Raw genomic sequence first — 21747 nt, forward strand, 5'->3', positions numbered from 1 at the left:
ATTAAGGCTAGGGTTAGGTCTAGGTGTAGTATTAGGATTTGGTTTAAGTTAAGGTTTAGTGTTAGGGCTATTACTTGGTTTAGTTTTACTGCTAGGGTTAGGGTTAAGGCTAGTTTCATGATTAGTGTTAGGTTAGTGCTAGTATTAATGTTAGGCTTAGGCTTAGGGTTAGTGTTCGAGTGAGAGTTAGAGTTAGATCTAGGGTTAGGATTAGAAATAAGGATTAGGCAAGTGTTATGGCTAGGTTTATGGCTATGTTTAGGGCTAGGGTTAGGGTTAAGTTAAGGGATATGGTTAGAAGTAGAGATAGGGCTAGTGTGAGAGTTAGAGTTAGTCTTAGGGCTTTGGTTAGTGTTAGAATTAGGGACAAGGTTAAATTAGGGCTAGGATTAGGGCTAGGGTTAGTGTTCAGCTTTGGTGTAGTGTTAGGGTTAGGGTTAGGATTAAGTTTAAGGTAAGGGATGGTTTTATAACTAGTTTTAGTGGGAGGGTGAGTGCTAGAATTAGGTTAGGTCTATGGTTAAGGTTAGGGTTATGATTAGGGCTAGGTTTAGGGTAGGATGAGGGCTAGGTTTTGTTTTAGGTTTAGGGCTAGGATTAGGGCTAGGGCTAATATCAGGTCTTGGGTATGGTTAAAGATAGTTTTAGTGTTAGGTTTATGGCTACATGTAGTGTAAGGGTTAGTTTTAGAGTTAGGCTCAAGTTTAGAGCTAGAACTGTTTTTACATTCATGGTCTGGGTTAGGGATTGGGATAGGTTAAGTTTTAAATTTAGGGATCAAATTAGCATTAGGGTTAGTGTTAGGTTAATGATAGGGTGAGGTTTAGAGTCTACGTTTGGGTTAGGGTAATGGAATGGGTTAGGATTAGGAATAGGATTAGGTTTAAGATTAGGTTTAGCATTAGAGTTAGTGTTCTGTTTATGGCAATGGAAAGGATTAGAGCTAGGGTTAGGGCTAGGGTTATGTTTATGATTAGGGCTAGGTTAGGGTTAGGAGTAGAGTTAAAACTTGGGTTACGGCTAGGATTAGGTCTAGGTTTTGTGTTAAGTTAGTGCTAGAGTTAGGGTCATGGCTAATGTATGTACCAGGGTTATGTTTAGGGCTAAATTTGGGGTTAGAGTTAGGGCTATGTCTAGTATTAAGTTTAGGTTTAGGATTATGGTTATGTTTAGAGCTAGGGTTAGTGTTATGGTCAGAGACAGGGTCAGGGTTAGTTTTAGTGTTTGGATTAAAACTCCAATTAGGCCTAGGGTTAGGGTAACAGTTTGGTTTAGGTTAAGGTTTAGGGTTAGGGCTATCGTTCAGTTTAGTTTTAGGGCTAGAGCTAGGGTTAGGGCTAGTTTTAGGATTAACATTAGGGTTAGGGCTAGTGTGAGAGTTAAAATTAGTGATAGGGCTAAAATTAGATTTAGGGTTTGTTATAGGGTTAAATTAGGACTAGGATTAGGCTAGGATTAGTGTTTAGTTAAGGCCTAGTGATAGGGATAGGGTTAAGTTTAAGTTTAGGATAAAGAATTGTGTTATAGCTAGGTTTAGACATAGGGTGAGGGTTAGAGTTAGGTTTAGGGCTAGGGTTGGAGTTAGGGTTATGATTAAGGCTAGGTTTAGGACTAGGATGAGGGATAGTGTTCATTTTAGATTCAGGGCTAGGATTAGTGCTAGGGCTAATATCATGTTAGGGTTAGCGTTAGGGTTATGTTTAGCATGAAGGTTAGGTTATGGGCTAGGGTTAGGGGTGGGTTTAGGGTTAAGTCTGGGGATAGGATTATGGTAGGTTTAGGGTTAGTGTGGTGTTTTGAACTAGATGAGTGTTAGAATAAAAATCAGGTAAAGGGTTAATTTTAAGATTATGATTAGGACTTGAATTAGGGCTAGAGTTAGATCTAGGTGTAGTGCTAAGGTTTGGTTTAAGATAAGGTTTGTGTTAGGCCTGTTGCTCAGTCTTGTTTTAGTGCTATGATTAGGGTTAGCGCTAGAATTATGATTAGCTTTAGGATTAGGGCTAGGGTTATGGTTAGGTTTAGGATTAAGTCTAGATTTAAGGCTAGGATTAGGGCTAGGTTTTGTTTTAGGTTTAGTGCAACAATTAGGGCTAGGACTAATGTGAGGTCTCGGTTCATTGTTAGTTATATTTTTAGGATTAGGTTTATGGCAAGGTCAAATTAAAATGTTACGTTTAGAAAAAGGGTCAGATTAAGAGCTGGGGTATTATTAGGGTCAGGGTCAGGCTTTGGGTTTGGGTTAGGTTAAGATTTAGTTTTAAGGCTCAAATTAGCATTAAGGTTAGAATTAGGGTTAAGGTAATGGATAGTGTTAGGTTTAGGCTTAGGTTCAGTTTAAGGTAGTGGATATGGTTAGGGTTTGTGATAGGTTTAGGGTTAGGCTTAGGGTTAGCATTAGGGTTATAGTTATTGTTAGGGCAATTTATAGGTTTAGAACTAGGGTTAGGGCTAGGATAACGGTTAGGATTAGGGCTAGAGTTAGCGTTAGTGTCAGGATTAGGGCAAGGGTTACACTTAGGATTAAGTTTAGGGTATGGTTTAGGGTTTGAGCTAGGAATTTTGCTAAAGCTAAAATTAATTTATGGTTTGGTCTAGGGTTATGGTCATGGTAAGTGTAACGGTTAGGGCTAGCATTATCATTAGGGTTAAGGTGATAGGTTTGGATATCAGGTTAAAGATAGTTTTAGGTTAACATTAGCATTAGGTTTAGGTTTAGGATTAGGGTTAGCATTTGAGCTATCTTAGGTTTAGGGTTAGGGTTAGGTTAGTTTCACTGTTTTTTCTAGGGTTAGGTTTATGTTTAGGGTTAGGGTAGGTTTAGCTTTTGGTCTAGTGTTATCATTAGGGTTAAGTTTAGGGTTAGAGTAATGGATAGGGTTCAAGCTAGGGTTAGGGCTTGGTTTAAGGTTAGGATTAGGGCTGGGATTAGGTTAAGAGTTTGACCTTGGGTTAGTGTTAGGGTTAGATTAAGTGTAAGGGTTACGATGAGCTAGGTTTAGGGCTAGGTTAAGGGTTAGGTTTACAGTCTGGGCTAGGGTAGGTTTACGGTTAGGTTAAGGGCTAGGGTAGCATTACTTTTAGGGTTATTGTTAGTATAATGGATAGAATTAGAGCTAGGGTTTGGCTATGGTTAGAGTTAGGATTAGGGCTAGAATTAGGGTGAGGTTTAGGGTTTGGGCTAGGATTATTTTATGGTAAAGTTTAGTGTTTGAGCTTGGGTTAGGGCTAGAACGAGGGTTAGGGTTAGGGTGAGGGCTAAGTTTAAGTTTAGAATTATGCTTAGAGTTAGGTTTATGGCTGTAATTCGGGTTGGGTTTTTTTTTTATTTTTTTTTATTTTATTTTATTTTTTATTTTTTATTTTTATTTTTTATTTTTTATTGTTGGCTGTTCAAAACATTACATAGTTCTTGATGTATCATATTTCACAATTTGATTCAAGTGGGTTATGAGCTCCCATTTTTACCCCATATACAGATTGCAGAATCACATCAGTTACACATCCATTGATTTACATAATGCCATACTAGTGTCTGTTGTATTCTGCTGTCTTTCCTATCCTCTACTATCGGGTTGGGTTTTGTGTGAAGTTAAGGGCTACAGTTAGGTATATGGATAATGTAAGAACTAGAGTTATGGTTACGGCTATATTTAGAGTTCATCTAGTGTTAGGGTTAGTTTTTGGCATAAAATAACGTTTAGAGCTAGGGTTTTTGTTAGGGTAAATGTCAGGTTTCAGGTTAGGATTAGGTTAATGGTAGGGCTAGTGTTAGTTTTCGGATAAGGTTTAGGATCGGGTTTGAACCTAGGTTTAGTGTTAGGGTCAGAATAAGGGTCAGGGTTAGAGTTAGGGTTTGGGTTAAGTTTAGAGCTACAATGAGGGTTAGGATTAGGACTAGTAATAGAGTTAGGGTTTGGGGTAGGCATAGAATTAGGGTTAGGACTAGGGTAGCAATAGGGTGAGGGTTTGACTAAGTGTAAGAAATAGAGTTAGAACTAGGATTAGGACCAGGGATAAGGTTAGGGTTAGGGCCAGGGTTAGGATTAGGGTTAAAACTGGGGTTAGGCCTTGGATTAGGGCTAGGTTTTGTGTTAGGTTTAGGACTATGGCTAATTTAAGATCTGGCATTACGATTAGGGCTAGTTTTAGTTTTAGGTTTAGGGCGAGGTCTAGTGTGAGGATTAGGTTTATGGATAGGGTGATGTGTAGAGCTAGGTTTAGTGTTAAGGTCAGAGTCAGGGTTGGTATTTGTCCTAGGGTTAGGGTTAGGTCTCGAATTAAGGCTACGGTTAGGGCTAGCTGTAGTGTTCGGGTTTGCTTTAGGTTAAGGGTTAGCTTCAGTGAAATGGCTTGGTTTTGCTTGAGAGCTAGGTCTTGGGTTGGGGCTAGTTTTCAAATTAGCGTTAGGGTTAGAGCTAGTGTAGGGTGTGGTTTAGACTTAGGGTTAGGGTTATATTTAGAGTTAGGGTTAGATCTAAGTTTAGGGCTACAGTGAAGGGTAGGGCTAGGGTTAGGGCTAGGGTTTGAGTTATTATAAGGGATAGGGTTAGAACTAGGGATAGGGCTAGGGCGAGAGTTAGAGTTAGTGTAAGGATTAGATTTAGGGTTAGAATTAGGGCTTAATTAGAGCTAGAATTATTGCTAGAGTGACTATTAAGGCTGAGCCTAGGTTTATGGTTATGGTTATGGTTATGGATATGTTTAGGTATAATATTATAGCTAGATTAGAACTAGGGCGAGTGTTAAAATTAGGTCTAGTTCTATGGTGAGGGTTAGGTTTAGGATTAAGGCTAAGATTAGGGCTAGGATTAGGGCTAGAGTTTGTTTTAGGATTAGAGCTTCATTATGGCTACAGCTAATGTTAATTCTATGGTTATGGTTAGAGATAGTTTTAGGGTTAAGATCATTAGGGTTAGGATTAAGTTAATGGATATGATTAGGTTTAGGGTTCAGGTTAGGTTTAGGGCAATGTATACGTTTAGGGTTAGAAATAGGTTTAGCATTATCCTAGGGTTAGCACTAGGGTTAGGATTAGGATTGGGGTAATGGATAGGGTTACAGCTCGGGTTAGGTCTAGGTTTATGGTTAGGATTAAGGATAGGTTTAGGGTTAGGTTTTGGGTTATGTCAGGGGTTAGGGTTAGGTTTAGGGTTAGGTTTAGGATAAGGGTTAGGGCTAGAATTAGGGTTATGGTTAAGGTTAAATGTAGTGTTACAGCCCTGATTACGGATAGGTTTTGGGTTAGGTTAGGGTAAGGTTTAGGGCTACAGCCAATGTAAGAACTAGGGTTATGATTAGAACTAGTTTTAGGGTAAGGGTTAGGGCTAGGTCTAGGGTTAGGTTTAGGTTTAGGTTTTGAGTGATGTATAGAACTAGGGTTAGTGTTAGGGTCAGAGTCAGGGTCAGGGTTTGTTTTAGGGTTAGGGATAGGACTCGAATTAGAGCTGGGAATAGGTGTAGGCTTAGGGTTTGGTTTATGTTAAAGGGTAGGGTTAGGGCTATGGCTAGGTTGTTTTTTAGGACTAGGTTAGGGCTAGTTTCAAGACGAGCATTAGTGTTACAGCTTGTGTTGGTGAGAGGTTTAGATTAGGGTTAGGGTTAGATTTAGAGTTAGGGTTTGATATAGGATTAGGGCTAGAGCTAGGGTTAGGGATAATGCAAAGGCAAGTGATAAGATTATTGTAAGGGATAGGGTTAGAACTAGAAATAGGGCTAGGTCGAGAGTTAGAGTTAGTCTTAGGGCTAGGGTTAGGTTAGGTTTACAGCTAAATTAGGGCTAGGATTAGGTCTAGGTTTAGGGTGAGAGTTAGAGTTAGAGTTAGTCTTCGGGCTAGGATTAGGGTTAGGGTTAGGGATAGGGCTAAATTAGGGCTAAGATTCAGGCTAGGGTTAGTGTTAGGTTTAGGCCTAGGGTTTGGTTTAGGGATAAAATTAAGGCTACGTTTAGGGCTAGGATAAGGGCTAGGGTTTGTGTTAGGGTTAGGGCTAGGATTATGTCTAGGGTTAATATCAGGTCTAGGGTTAAGGTTAGGAATAATTTTAGGGTTAGTGTAAGGGTTAGGTAGGGTAAGAGTCAGGTTTATAGCTAGGGGAATTATTAAGGTCACTGTTAGTATTAGGGTTTGGTTTACATTTGAGGTTAGGGTTAGGGATCAAATTAGCATTCGGGTTATGGTTAGTGTAATAATTGGATTAGGTTTAGTGTTCAGGGTAGGTTAGACTAATTGATAGGTTTGTGGAAAGCGATAGGGTTAGGGGTAAGCCTAGGGTTAGAATTATGGTAAGGGTTATGTTTAGGGTAATGGATACAGTTAGAGTTAAGTTTAGGGCTAGGGTTATGGTTAAAATTAGGTCTTGTGTTAGGGTTAAGTTGAGGGTTAGAACTAGGATTAGATTTAGGATTTTGTTTAGCGTAAGGGTTAGGTTCTGAGCTATGGTTAGGGCTAGGCTGAGAATTAGGTTTAGAATTAGGTCTAGGGATAGGATTATGGTAAATTTTGGGTTAGGGTTGGTGTTAGGGTTAGACCTAGGTTTAGTGTTATGGTCAGAATAAGGATCAGGGTTAGGGTTAGGGTTTGGGATGATGTTAGAGCTAAAACAAAGGCTAGGGTTAGGATGATTAATAGGGTTAGGGTTTTGGTTAGTCTAAAGACTAGATATAGGTCTAGGGTTACTCTTTGGTTTAGCATTTCGCTTAGGGTAATGGATTGATTTAGATCTAGGGTTAGGGCTATGGTTAGGGTTAGAGTTAGAGTTAAAGGTAGGTTTAGGGCTCTGTTTAGGGCTAGTTTTGTGTTAGGGTTAGGGCTAGGATTAGGGCAACAGCTAATGTAAGAACTATGGTTACCATTAGGGTTAGTTTTAGGGTTAGGGTTAGGGGTAATTTGAGTGATAGTGTTAGGTTTAAGGTTAAGGTGATATTTATAGCTACAGTTCTTGTTAGGATAGGAGTCAGGGTCAGGGTTAGTTTTAGGGTTAGTTTTAAGACTCGAATTAGGGCTATGTTAATATTAGTGTTCAGTTTGAGTTTAGGGCAGTGTTTAGATCTAGGGTGAGTGTTAGGATATGAGTCAATGCCAGGGTTAGTTTTAAGGTGTGGCTTAGGACTCGACTAAGGGCTAGGTTTATGTCTAAGTGTAGCGTTAGTTTTTCGTTTAAGTTACGGTTTAGGGTTAGGGCTATTGCTCGGTTTTGGTTTACTGTTAGGATTGAGTTAGGGCTAGTTTTACTATTATCATTATCATTAGGGCTAGTGTTAGTGTTAGGCTTAGGCTTAGGTTTAAGGTTAGCTTTAGAGTTATGATTAGGGCTGGGACTAATTTTCGGGCAACTGTTAGGGCTAGTGTTAGGTTTATGGCAGCAGATAGGGATAGAACTAGGGCTAGGGCTAGGGCAAGAGTTAGCGTTTTTCTTAGGGATAGGGTTAGGATAGGGTTAGAGATAGAGCTACATTAGGGTTAGGATTAGGGCTAGGTTTTGTGTTTAGCTTAGCCTATGTTTAGGGTTAGGGTTACATTTAATTTTAGGGTAAAAGATGACATTATAGGTAGGTTTAGAGGTAGGGTGAGGTTTGGAATTAGGGTTAGGTATAGGGCTAGAGATAGGGTTATGATTAAGCCTAGGTTTAGGACACGAATGAGTGCTAGGTGTGTTTATAGGGTTAGGGCTAGGATTAGGACTAGGGCTAATTTCAGGTCCAGAATTATGGTTAAAGATAGTTTTAGGTTTACGTTTATGGCTAAGTCTAGGCTAAGGATTAGGTGTTGGGTTATGGTCAAGTTTACAGCTAGGTGTATTATTAGGGTCAAGGTCTGAGTTAGGGTTTGAGATAGGTTAAGGTTTCAAATTTGGGCTTGAATTATTTTTAGGATTAGCGTTAGAGTAATGATAGGCTTAGGTATAGGATTCAGGTTAGGTTTAGGCTAATGTAATAGTTAGGAATCGGGATAGGGTTAGATTTATGCTTAGCGTTATCACTAAGGTTTGGGTGATGCTTATGTTAATGGATAGAGTTAGAGGTCAGTTTAAGGCTAAAGTTATGGTTACAATTAGGACTAGTGTTAGGGTTAGGTTTGGTTTAAAGCTAGGGTTAGGGCTGTGATTAGGGATAGCTTTGGTGTTATGTTGGAGCTAGGGTTAGGGTTAGAGCTAATGTAAGAACTTGGTTTAAGTTTAGGGCTAGTTTTAGGGTGTGAGTGCTAGGTTTAGTGTTAGGGTTAGGTTTACTGATACGGTGATGTTTAGAGCTAGAAGTGTTAGGGTCAGTGTCAGGTTCAGGGTTAGAATTAGGGTTCGGCTTCCAACTCAAATAAGTCTAGGTTTAGGTCTAGGTGTAAGGTTAGAGTTTGGTTTAGGTTAATGTTTAGGGTGAGAACTATGGCTCAGTTTTTTTTTAGGGCTAGGGCTAGCATTAGGGCTCATTTTAGGATTAGCGTTATGGTTTGGGCTAGTGTTAGGTTTAGGCTTAGGCTTCAAGTTAAGGCTAGTTTTAGAGTTACGTTTTGCCTAAGGTTAGTGCTAGGGATAAGTATTGGGAAAGGGTTAGCACTAGGGTTAGGGCTAGGTTTAGGTTTATGGTAAGGGATAGGGTTAGAATGAGTGATAGGGCTGGTATGAGAGAGTTAGTCTTAGGGCTAAGGTTATGGTTAGTTTTATGGATAGGGCTAAATTATGGCTAGGGTTATGTTAGGGCTAGGGTTAGGGCTAGTTTTAAGATTAGGCATATGCATCGAGTTAGATTTAGAGTTATATATATTTTTTAAAAATTTTAATATTTAGTTTTTTAGTTTTCAGCGGACACAACATCTTTGTTTGTATGTGGTGCTGAGGATCGAACCCGGGCCACATGCATGCCAGGCGAGTGCGCTACTGCTTGAGTTATATTTTGATCTAGGGTTAGTGCTAGGGCTAAGGATAAGGCAAGGGTTGCCACTAGGGTTAGGGTTAGAGTTAAGGTTTAATTTAGACTAAGGGATGTGGTTATAGCTAGACTTAAGACAAGGGCAAGGGTTAGTATTAGTGCTAAAACTAGGGTTAGAGTTAGGGTTATGATTAAGGCTATGTTTAGGGCTACGATGAAGACTATGATTTGTTTAAGGTTAAGGATAGTGTTAGGGCTATGGCTAATGTCAGGTCTTGGGTCACAGTTAGGGATAGATTTAGTGTTAAGTTTATGGCTTGGTCCAGTGTAAGGGTTAGGTTTTCGGTTAGGGTCAGGTTTAGATCTAGGGTTATTTTTAGAATCAGGGTCAGGATTAGGGTTTGGGTTAAGTTAGTGTTTAGGTGCAGTGCTCGAATTAGTGTTAGATGTAGGGTTAGGGTAATGACAGTGTTAGGTTTAGGGTTTAAGTTTGTTTTAGTGTAATGTATAGGGTTAGGGTTAGGCCTAGGGTTATCAGAAGGGTTAGGGTTATCGTTAGGGTAATGGATAGGGTTAGCCCTAAGGTTACGGCTAGGATTATGTATAAGATTACGGCTAGTGTTTGGGTTAGGGTTAGGTTTAAGTTTAGGATTAAAGTAACATTTAGGACTATGATTAAGGCTAGGTTTTGGGTTAGGTTAGGGCTAGGGTTAAGGCTACTGCTAATGTATGAAGTAGGTTTATGATTACAGCTACTTATAGGTTTAGAGTTAGGTCTAAGTCTAGTGTTAAGGTTAGGGTTATGGTGATGATGATGTTTAGAGCCAGGGTTAGTGTCAGGGTCACAGTCAGGGCCAGGGTTAGTTTTCGGGTTAGGGTTAGACTATAATTAGGGATATGGTTAGGGCTAGGTGTTTTATGTTAAGGGTTAAGGTTAGGGCTATGACTTTTTTTGTTTTAGGGCTAGGGGTAGGTTTAGGGCTAGTTTTATGATTAGTCTTAGGGTTAGGTCTAGTGTAAGTGTGAGATTTAGGCTTAGGTTAAGGATTAGAGATAAGAGTAGAGTTATGGATAGGTTTAGACTTAGGGTTAGGGTTAAATTTAGAGTTAGGTTTAGATCTAGGGTTTTTTATAGGGCTAAATAATAGGTCTAGGATAGGGCTACGTTTAGGGCTAGGTATATGGTGATGGTAAGGGATAAGGTTACAACAAAATAGGGTTAGGGTGAGAGTTAGAGTTAGCCTTAGGGCTAGGGTTAGGGTTACGGATAGGGCTAAATTAGGGCTTGGATTAGGTCTAGGGTTAGTGTTAGGGTTAGGCCTAGGGTTAGGGCTAGGTTTAGTGTTAGGTTTAGGGTTAGTTTAGGTTTAGGGTAAAGGATGGCAATATAGCTAGTGTTAAGACTAGGATGAAAATTAGGGTTAAGGTTAAGGATAAGGTTAGGGTTAAGGTTATGATTAAGTTGAGGTTCCTTGCTAGGATGTGGGCTAAGTTTTGCATTAGAGTTAGGGCTAGATTAGAGCTAGGGCTAATGTCAGGTCTAGGGTACGGTTAGGGATGGTTTTAGGGTTAGGTTTATGGCTAGGTCTATTGTAAAGTTTAGGTTTCTTGTTAGGGTCAGGTTTAGAGCTATGGGAATTATTAGAGTCAGGGTCAAGTTTAGAGTTGGGGTTATGTTAAGGTTTAGGTTTAGGGTCAAATTAGTCTTATATTTAGGGATTTGGTACGGATACAGTTAGATTTAGGGTTCAGGTTAGGTTTAGGTTAATAGATAGAATTAAGGATAGTGCTAGGATTAGGTTTCCGCCTAGGGTTATCATAAGGATTATAGTTATCTTAGGGTAATGAATAGGGTTAAAGCTAGGATTAGGGCTAGGTTTATGGTTACGATTAGGTCTAGGGTTAGGCTTAGTTTTATAGTTAGGGCTAGGGTTATTGTTAAGGTTAGCTTTAGGTTTAATGCTAAGGTAGGGCTTGGATTAGAGCTAGGTTTTGTGACAGGTTAGAGCTATGGCTAATGTAAGAACTAGTGTAATGATTGAGACTAGTTTTATGGTTAATGTTAGGGCTAGATGTAGTTTTAGGGTTAGTTTTAGGGTTAGGGTGAAGTTTAGAGCTAACGTTAGTGTTAGTGTCAAGGACAGTGTTCAGGTATGGTAATGGTTAGGGTTAAAGGCAGAATTAGGGCTAGGGTTAGGTCTAGAGGTATGGTTAGAGTTTGGGTTAGGTTAAGGGTTATTGTTAAGGCTAGGTCTAGTTTGTCTTTAGGGCTAGAGCTATAGTTATGACTAGATTTAGGATTAGGTTTAAGTCTAGGGCTAGTGTTATGGTTAGGTTTATGTGTAAGGTTACCTGTAGGGCTAGTATTAGGGTTCGGGTAAGGGTTAGGTATAGATTTAGAGCTAATATTATTGTTAGGGTCAGAATAATGGTCAGGGATAGGGTTAGGGTTCGGGTTATGGTTAGATTTAGAATGAAGGCTAGGGTTAGGACTAGTTATAGTGTCAGGTTTTGGTTAGGCTAAGGATTAGTGCTAAGAATACGATTAGCATTAGGGTGAGGGTTTGGCTTAGGGTAAGCGATAGGATTAGAGCTAAGGTTAGGACTAGGGTTAGAGTTAGGCTTATGGTTAAAGCTCATGTTAGGACTTGGATTAGGACTAATTTTGCATTAGGTTTAGGGCTAGTGTTATCGTTATGGCTATTGTAAGAAATAGGGTTACGATTAAGGTTAGTTTTAGGGTTAAGTTTAGGGCTAGGCCTAGTGTTAGTGTTAGGTTTAAGGTTAGGGTGATCTCTAGAGCTAGGTTTAGTCTTTGGATTTGATTCAGGGTCATATTTAGGATTTGGGTTAAGGTTAGGTTTCAAATTAGGGCTAGGGTTAGGGCTGGTGTAGGGTTAGGGTTTGGCCAAGGGTAAGGGTTAGTGTTAGGGGTATGGCTCAGTTTTGTTTTAGGGCTAGGGCTAGGGTTAGAGCTAATTTTAGGAATAGCATTAGGGTTAGAGCTAATTCCAGGGTTAGGCTGAGGCCTCAGTTTAGGGTTAGTTTTAGTGATAGGTAAGTGCTAGGGCTAAGGATTATGACAAGGGTTAGGGCTTGGGTTAGGGTTATGGTAAGGGATAGGGTTAGTTTTAGAGAAAGGTTTTGATCTATAATTGGTGCTAGGGCAAGCATTATGACTAGGGTTAGTGTTACGGTAAGGTATAGGGTTTAGAATAGAGATAGATCTTGTGTGAGAATTATAGTTAATCTTAATTCTAGAGTAAGAGTTAGGGTTAGAAATAGGGCTATATTAGGGCTAGGATTAGGGCTAGGTTTAATATTAGGGTTAGGGCTAGAGTTAGGGTTATGATTAGGGCTAGGGATAGGGTTAGGGTTAGTGTAAGTGTTGGGGTTTAATCTACAGTTAGGGCTAGGGGGAGTGTTAGGTTTAGTGTTAGTTCTAGATTAAGGTTAGGGTTATAATTATGGTTAGAGTTGGGGTTAGGGCTAGGGTTTTCATAGGGTTAGGGCTAGTTTGAGATTAATGTATTGGATTAGATGTAAGATTAGGTTTAGGGTTAAATTTAGGTTCTGGTTAAATTTCGGTTTAGGTATAGGTTTAGTTTTTATTTTGGGTATGGTTTAGGGTTAAGTTTATGGCAAGGGTTAGATTTAGGGTTAAGACAAGGGTTAGGTTTAAGATTAGGATTATGGATAGGGTTAGGTTTAGGGCTAGGGTTATTAGTAGGCTTAGGGTTAGGGTTAGGGTTAGGGTAATGTTAGGTTTAGAGCTAGGGTTAGTAATAGGGTTAAGTTCAGAATTAGGGCTAGGGTTAGGTTTATGTTTACAAATAGGCCTAGGTTTTTGTTTAGGCTAAGGGTTAGTCTTTGAGCTAGGGTGATGTTTAACGTGAGGGTTAGGGTTAGGGCTACATTTAGGATTATGGTTATTTTTAGGGTAGGATTAGGCCTCAGAATAGTGCTAGTTTTGTGTTAGGTTTAGGCCCAGGGTTAAGGCTAGGTGTAATGTAAGATCTAGGGTTCTGATTAGAGCTAGTTTTAGGGTTAGGGTTATGGCTATGTCTAATGTTAGTTTTAGGTTTTGGGTTAGATTCAGGTTTAGAGCTAGGTTTAGTGTTAGTATTAAGGTCAGTGTTCAGTTTAGAGTTAGGTTTAGGTTGAAAGCCAGAATTAGGACTAGGTTTAGGTCTAGGGATAGGGTTAGTGTTCGCTTTAGGTTAAGGATTATGTTAGGGATAGGGCTCAGGTGTTTTTTATTGTTTTTTTTTTTTTTTTTTTTTTGGTCTAGGTCTAGAATTATGCCTATATTGAGGATTAGGCTTAGGTCTAGGGCTAGTGTTAGGCTTAGGTTTAGGTATAAGTTTACTGGTAGAGCTAGTTTTAGGGTCTGGTTTAAGGTTAGGATCAGATTTAGACTGAGGGTTTGTGTTAGGGTCATGATTTGAGTTAGGGGTAGAGCTAGAAAGAGGGCTAGGGTTAGGATTAGTAATAGGGTTAGGGTTTGGATTAGGCTATGGATTACGATTAGGACTAAGGTTAGCATTATGGATAGGGTATGGCTTAGGGTAAGTGATATAGTTACAGCTAAGGTTAGGTCTAGGATTAGGGTTAGGTTTACAACTTTAGGACTCAGATTAGGCCTAGTGTTTCTGTTAGGATTAGGGACTATCAGAGATATCTGACCAAATAATTTGGGGAGGTAGTTCAGTCCATATATATTTTCCTTTTATCTCCAATAGTACTTTTGGATAAAGATGTTTTTGCATGCTTCAGCTTTGGGAAACTTTCACTAGGAAGAAACCAGAGTGCCCACATAGAACTGATTGAGTGTGTGCAGTTTTAAGGAGCAAGCACCAACCCTGTTTGATTTCAGATCCATTTCCATTTACCCATATAGGTTAAAATGAAGCAAACCTTAAAATACAAACTGTTCCTGACAGCAAACCATTGAAAGGATAAGGTCCATACCTGTGGAAAATAGTAAGGCTAGGTAAAAACACAAATTATGCCAAGTATCAAATGAATTTGAACAAAACTCACTCTAACACTAGATCTAACCCAACCCTAAACTAATTCTAACCTGTTTAGAGTATCTATGATCATAGAAGCCCCAAACTTGGAGAGCCTAAAGGCACAACATAACAGATGAATCTTGTGTAGTATCAAAGAAATTTGATGAAAATTGGGGGAGGTATATTAGTACATTCATATTTTCCTGTTTTTTTTTTTTTTTTTTTCTTAAACGGCTCATGGATAAATTGTTTTTCATGCTTCAGCTTAAGGTACTTTCACAAAGAAAAACCAAAGAGTGCCCACAGAGGGCTGATTGAGTGTTTGAAGTTTCATGCAGCTAGTAACAACACTGTTTGATTTCCAGTTCCATTGCATTCACACCTATAGGCCCTAATTAAGTGAAACCTAAAAATCAAACTGTTCCTGACACTGAACCGTTGAACCTTGAAAGCCCAAACTTGGGGAGCCTACTAAGGCTAGGACAAGAATGAATCCTGTACAGTATTAAATTAATCCAACCAAAAAATTTGAAGCTCTTTAATTACATGGGTTTTTCTGCTTGCTCCTAATGCACCCAGATATAAAGCTGCTACTTTTTACTTCATCTTAGGGCTACTTCCATGGAAAACACCAGATTATGCTCACTGAAAATTGATGGAGTGTGTTGGGCAGCTAGCCGAAACCCTGTTTGATTTCCAGCTTTATTTCATTTACCCCTACATATAAAAAAGTAGATAAACAGGAAAATTGAAACTGTTCCTGAAAGCAAACCCTTTATGTAGGAAGCCCAATCTTTTGGAGTATAGTCAAAAAAAAAAAAATGAATCCTGCACAGTATCATAGAAATTTGAAAAACAAAAGTAACTCTTATCTTAACACTAGCTCTAATCCTAGTCCTAACACTAACCCTAACACTAACTTTAACCTCTTTAGAGTCCCTTTGATCCTAGAAGTCCCACACTTTGGGAGCCAAGTTGGGTAAGTGAACAGATGAATCTTTCACAATATCAAATAAGTCTGACCAAATAATTGGGGAGGTAGTTCAGTACATGCATATTTCCCTGTTTTATCCTAAAGTGCTCTCACATAAATTTGCTTTGTATGCTTCAGCTTAGGGCTACTTTGACAAGGAATAAACCAGAGAATGCCCATAGAAAACTGATTGAGTGTGTGAGTTTTGAAGTAGCTAGCACCAACCCTGTTGAATTTCCAGCTCCATTTCCATTTACACGCATAGGTCAAAATGAAATGAAAACTTAAAATACAAACTGTTCAGGAAGAAAACCCTTGACGTAAGAGGGCCAAACCTACAGAATATAGTAAGGCTAGGTCAAAGTTGAATCCTGCCCAGTATCAAAGAAATTTGAACAAAACTAAATCTAACAAAATGTTAGCTGTAAATCTAGTCCCAAGCTAATAAAAAATCGAACCTAACCTGTTTAGAAAACCATTGATCAGAGTAGTCCCCAAATAGAGGAGCCCAGTGGAGCAAGCTAACAGATGAATCCTGTGCAGTATCAAAGAAATCTGACCAAATAATTGGGGGAGGTATTTCAGTACGTGCATATTTCCCTGTTTTCTCCTAATGTGCTCTTGGATAAATTATTTTTTTTATGATTCAGTTTAAGGTACTTGCACAAGGAACAACCAGAGAGTGCCCACAGAGAGCTGATTGAGTGTGTAAAGTTCAAGCAGCTAGTACTGTTTCTGTTTGATTTCCAGCTCCATTTTCATTCACGTCTGTAGGCCATAATGAAGTGAAATCTAAAAATTCAAACTGTTCCTGACAGTGAACTGGCAAACCTTGAAAACTCAAACTTGGGGATCCTACTAAGACTAGGAAAAGGATGAATCCTGTACAATATCAAATAATCCATGCAAAAAGAAATTAAAGCTTGCTCCTGAAGTGATCACAGGTAAAGCTGTTTCTTTCTAATTCAGCTTTGGGCTACTTCCACAAGAAAAAAAAAAAAAAAAAAAGAGAGAGAGAATGTGCCCTGAGAACTGGCTGAGTGTGTGAAGTTTCAAGCAGCTAGCACAAACCCTGTTTGAGTCCAGCTCCATTTCCATTCACCCCTATAGGGCAAAATGAGGTAAAAGATGAAAATTAAAACTACTCCTGAGAGCAAACCCTTTTACTAGGAGTCCCAAATATGGGGTGCATACTGAGAAGAAAAAAGATAAATCCTGGTCAGTATTCATAAAGTTGAAAAAATCTAACACTAACCCTAATATTAGTTATAACCCTAAGTCTAACCATAAACCTAAGCCTAACCTGTTAATAGAACCTTTGATCATAAAAGTTTTAAACTTGGGGAGACTAGTGGGGAAAGCTTACATATGAATCCTGCACAGTATCAAAGAAATCTGACCAAATATTTGGGGGAGGTATTTCAGTACATACATATTGCCCTCTTTTCTCCTAAAGTGCTCTTGGATAAGCTTATGGCTACTTTTACAAGGAAGAAACCAGAGAGTGCCCACAGACAACTTATTGAGTATGTGAAGTTGCAAACAGCTAGAACCAACTCTCTGATTTCCAGCTCCATTCTCATTTACCTATATAGGTCAAAATGAATTGAGACATTAAAAACAAACTATTTCCAACAGCGAACCATTGAACCGAGAAGGCCCCAAACTGGGGCCCATAGTGAGGCTAGGTAAAAGATAAATCTTCCCAGTTCAAAGAAATTTGAACAAAACAAATTCTAACCCTAACACTAGCTCTAAAGCTAGCCAAAACCCTAACCATAACACTAACTCTTACCTGTTTAGAGAACCATTGATCCTAGAAATTCCAACCTTGGGGAGCCTAGTGGAGCAAGCTAAAATATGAATACTGTGCAGTATCAAAGAAATCTGATCAAATTGTTGGGAGACTTATTTCAGTACATACATGTTTCTATGTTTTCTCCTTAAGGGCTCTTGGATACAGTTTCTTTTGCATGCTTCATCTTTTGCCTACCTTCAAAAGAAAGAATCTAGAGAGTGCCCACTGAGAACTAATTGTGTGAAGTTTCAAGCACCTCTGGCAAACCCTGTTTGATTTCCAGCTCAATTTTCATTCACATCAATAAGCCATAATGAAGGGAAACCAAAAATACAAACTGTTCCTGACAGCGAACCATTGAACCAACAATGTCCAAACATGTGGAGCATGTTAAGGGTAAGTAAAAGTTGAATCCTTCCCAGTATCATAGAAATTTGAAGGAATCTAGGGCTGCTTGGGTACACTCAGCACAGATGGAAGGCTGGGCTGTGCAGTTTCTCAGGGCGCTGACAGCAGTCTCAGCCACACAGGAGCTCTCTGCACACACACAAGGCAACACAGAACACAGAGGCTTTGCTTGCAGGTCACCAGACCGAGCTCTGGACACAGCACAAGGTCACTCCAGAACCACCCACCTCACCAAACACCATACATGGGTAATAGATGGAATCCATCTTGCAAAAACTGATTCATCATCGATTAGTGAGCGTGGCTACCAGCTTGGTTCTGAAGCTTATCAGGTACCAGGTTTCCAACTCCCCTACCTCCAGCTGTGATAACTCAAGATTTTTCACACAAGTTTTTTTGGGGTGTATCTATCAATGAGGAACAGCAACTGTACAGACACCTGGTTTCCAATTCAGAGACTAAGAGTAGGGAGGCTCCAGGTGAAAGCTCAACCCTCTCACCCTGGCTACCTCCACCACCCTGTGCACAGAGACTCAAGCTAGGAATAGAAAACTCCACCTAATGCAAGAAAAGAAAACAGAGTTCTGAGAGCCTTTTTTTCTTTCTTACTTTTCTTTTCTTGCTCTTCTCATCCATTCTCCTCTACCCTTCTCCCTCTCGTACTCACAACCTCAACATATGTGTAACCAAAAACTCTCCATGAAATTGGACTTTAAGAACTGAATCTCTAGAATTGTATAATTTAGAGGAATTGCATAGGCCCCACCTCACCACCTCTTTATTTGCTCTTATTTTCTTTCTCCCTCTATTTACTTGTTATTTTTTCTTCTTTTTTCTTTCTCCCTCTATCCAACTTTCAGCCTCCTAACTTTTACTATTTGTACATAGGGTAATTTTATGAATACAGATAAGCAGTTTGAATTTATACCTACTTCCATAAATTCCCACTGCCTATTCATTAGAGTTCTCCTACAAAGTTGCTAAGTTAGCTTAATCACATACCCTCATTCCTTTCCCCCTTAACACAGCATCCTACCCTTGGCACTGAGTTCTCTATAAACCACCAGAAATGGTATGCCTTTTATGTAACTAATGACTATATTCTAAATAATCATTGAAGCCAACACTGTAGACACAGAGTCTAAATATAAATGTATTTATAATGCTTAGATTTAGGTTTTGGGTTCGGATTAGATTTAGAGTTAGATTTTGATCTATGGTTAGGGCTAGGGCTAAGGATACGGCAAGGGTTAGGACTAATGTTTGGGTTAGGTTTAGTATTATGGTAAATGATAGGGTTAGAACTAGTGATAGGGCTAGTATGAGAATTAGATTTAGTCTTAGAGCAAGGATTAGGGTTAGGAATGGGGCTAAATTAGGGCTAGTGTTAGTGTTACGTTTAGGTCTTCAGTTGGGGTTGGAGTTAGGATTACATTTATGGTAAGGTATTGGGTTATAGTTAGTTTGAGGGCTAGGGCAAGGGTTAGAATTAGGGTCAGGGCTAGGGTTAGGTTTATGGTTATGATTAAAGCTAGGTTTAGGGCCAGGATGATGGCTAATGTTTGTGTTAGGGTTAGGGCTAGTATTAGGGCTTGTGCTAATGTCAGGTTTGGGTTACAGTTAGGGATAGATTTAGTGTTAGGTTAGGTGTATACTAGGGTTAAGCCTAGGTTTAGGGTTAGGGCTAAGGATAGGGTTATGTTTAGCTTTAGAGTTAAAGCTAGGGTAGGGCTTGGGTTAGGGCTAGGTTTTGCAATACGTTAGGGCTATGGCCAATATAAGAACTTTGTTATGATTAGGGCTAGTTTTAGGGTTAAAGTTAGAGCTAAGTATAGTTTTAGGGTTAGGTTTAGGGTTAGGGTGATGTTTAGAGATAGGGTTAGTGTTAGTGTCAGGGTCATTGTTCAGTTTAGGGTTATGGTTAATGGGAAAGCCAGAATTAGGACTAGGGTTAAGACTAGTGGAAGGATTAGTTTTTGCCTTTAGGCTAAGGGTGAATATTAGGGCTAGAGCTAAGTTTTTCATTAGGTCTAGGGATAGAGTTTTGGATAGATTAGGATTAGGTTTAGTTCTAGGGCTAGTGTTAGGGTTAGGTTTAGGTATAAGGTTACCAATAGGGCTAATGTTAGGGTTTGGTTTAGGGTTAGGTTCAGGTTTAGACCTATGATTACTGTTAGGGTCAGAATAAGGGTCAGGGTTAGGGTTAGGGTTTGGGTTATTCTTAGAGCTAGAATGAGGGCTAGTATTAGGTCAACTAATAGGGTTAGGGATTGGGTTAGGTTAAGGAATAGAATTAGGATTAGGATTAGAATAAGCATTAGGTTTAGGGTTTGGCATAGGGTAAGGGATAGGGTTAGAGCTATGGTTAGGTCTAGGGTTAGGGTTAAAGCTAGGTTTAGGGCTCAGATTAGGGCTAGTTTTGTGTTAGGATTATGTCTAGAGTTAAAGCAATGGCTAATGTAAGAACTATGGTTTTTAGGGTTAGTTTTTGGGTTATGGTTAGGGGTTAAACCTCTAGTATTAGGATTAGGTTTAAGGTTAGGGTGAAATAAAGACCTAGTGTTAGTGTTAGGTTAATAGTCAGGGTCGGGTTTAGTTTTAGGTTTAGGGTTAAGACTCAAATTAAGGCTAGGGTTACTGTAAGGGTTCAGTTTAAGGTTAGGGTGGTATTTAGAGCTTTGGTGAGTGTTAGAATATGAGTCAGAGTTAGGAATAGTATTAAGGTTAAGATTAGGACTCGAATTATGGCTAGGGTAATGTCTGGGTGTAGTATTAAGGTTTGGTTTAAGTTAAGGCTTAGGGTTAGGGCTCTTGCTCATTTTAGTTTTACTGCAAGGGTTAGTGTTAGGGTAGTTTTATGATTAGCATTAGGGCTACGGCTAGTGTTAACGTTAGGCTTAGGCTTAAGGTAAGGGTTAGATTTAGAGTTAAGTTTAGATCTACATTAGGACTAGTAATAAGGATTTGGCAATTGTTATGGCTCGGTTTAGGGCTAGGTTTAGGATTATGGTAATGGATAGGGTTAGAAGAAGGGGTAGGGCTACTGTGAGAGTTAGAGTTAGTCTTAGGGCTAGGGTTAGGGTTAGGGTTAGGGATAGGGTTAAATTAGGGCTAGGATTAGGGCTAGGATTAGTGTTCACCTTAGGCCTAGAGTTAGGGTTAGGGTAAGGTTTATGTTTAGGTTAAAGAATGGCATTATAGCTAGGTTTAGAGATAAGGTGAATGTTAGAATTAGGGTTAGGGCTATGTTTAGGGTTAGGGTAATGATTAAGGCTAGGTTTGGGGCTACGATGAGGGCTATGCTTTCTTTCAGTGTTAGGGCTAGAATTACTGCTAGGGCTAATATCAGATCTAGGGTTATGTTTAAAGATAGTTTTAAGGTTAGGTTTATGCCTACATATAATGTAAGGGTTAGGTTTAGGGTTAGGGTCAGATTTAGAGCTAGAGTCAAGGTCTGGGTTAGAAGTTTGGGATGGGTTAATGTTTAAAGTTATTGCTCGAATTAGCATTATGATTATTGTTAGTGTAATTATAATATGAGGTTTAGGGTTTAGTTTTGGTTTAGAATAATGCATATGTTTAGGATTAGGGATAGGGTTAGGTTTAGGCCTAGAGTTATGGTTATTGCAATGGATAGCTTTAGAGATATATTTAGGGCTAGGTTTATGGTTTTGATTAGGGTTAGGGTTAGGATTAGGTTTAGGGTTAAAGCTCGGGTTAGGTCTTGGATTAGGGCTAGGTTTTTGGTTAAGTTAGTGCTAAGGTTAGGGGTAAGGTGAATGTAAGTATCAGGGTTACAATTAGGGTTAAATTTGGGGTTAGGGTTAGTGGTAGGTCTAGTGTTAGGTTTAGGGTTAGGGTTAGGGTTATTTTTAGACTAGGGTTCGTATTATGGTCAGAGTCAGGGTCAGTGTTAGTTCTAGCTTTCATCTTAAAACTAGAATTAGAGCTAAGATTAGCGTTAGGGTTAAGGGTTTGTTTTGGTTAAGGATTAGAGTTAGGCCTATGGCTCGGCTTTGTTTTAGGGCTAGGTTTAAATTTAGATTTAGAGTTAGGGTTAGGGTTAGGCTTAGGGTTAGGGTTTGATTTAGAGTTAAAATTAGACCTAGGTTATGGCTAGAGCTAATGATAAGGTTAGGGTTAGGGCTGGGTTTAGGGCTAGAATTAGGGTTCCAGTAAGGGACAGGGTTAGAACTAGGGATGGGTCTAGGGTGAGAGTTAGAGTTAGTCATAGGGCTAGGGTTTGGGCTAGGCTTATGAATAGGACTAAATGAGTGCTAAGATTAGTTAGTTCCTGGGTAAAGCCTAAAGTTAGGTTTAGGGTTAGGATTAAGGCTAGGTTTAGGGCTAGGGTAAGGGCTGTGTTGTGTTAGGTTTAGGGATAGGATTAGGGATATGGCTAATGTCAGGTCTAAGCTTATGGTTGGGGATAGTTTTAAGATTAGTGTTATGGCTAGGTCTCCTGTAAGGGTTAGGTTTAGTGTAAAAGTCATCTTTAGAGATAGGAGATTTTTTAGGGTCAGGGTCAGTGTTAGAGTTTGTTTGAGGTTAGGTTTTAGGGTTAGGGCTTGAATTAGCACTAGGATGTGGGTTAGGGTAATGATAGGGTTTTGTTTAGCGTTAACATTAGGTTTAGGGTAATTGATAGGGTTATGGTTAGAAATAGGGTTAAGGTTAGGCCTAGGGTTTA

This window comes from Marmota flaviventris, chromosome 19 (genome assembly GCF_047511675.1).
Source record: "Marmota flaviventris isolate mMarFla1 chromosome 19, mMarFla1.hap1, whole genome shotgun sequence".
Lineage (NCBI taxonomy): Eukaryota > Metazoa > Chordata > Mammalia > Rodentia > Sciuridae > Marmota > Marmota flaviventris.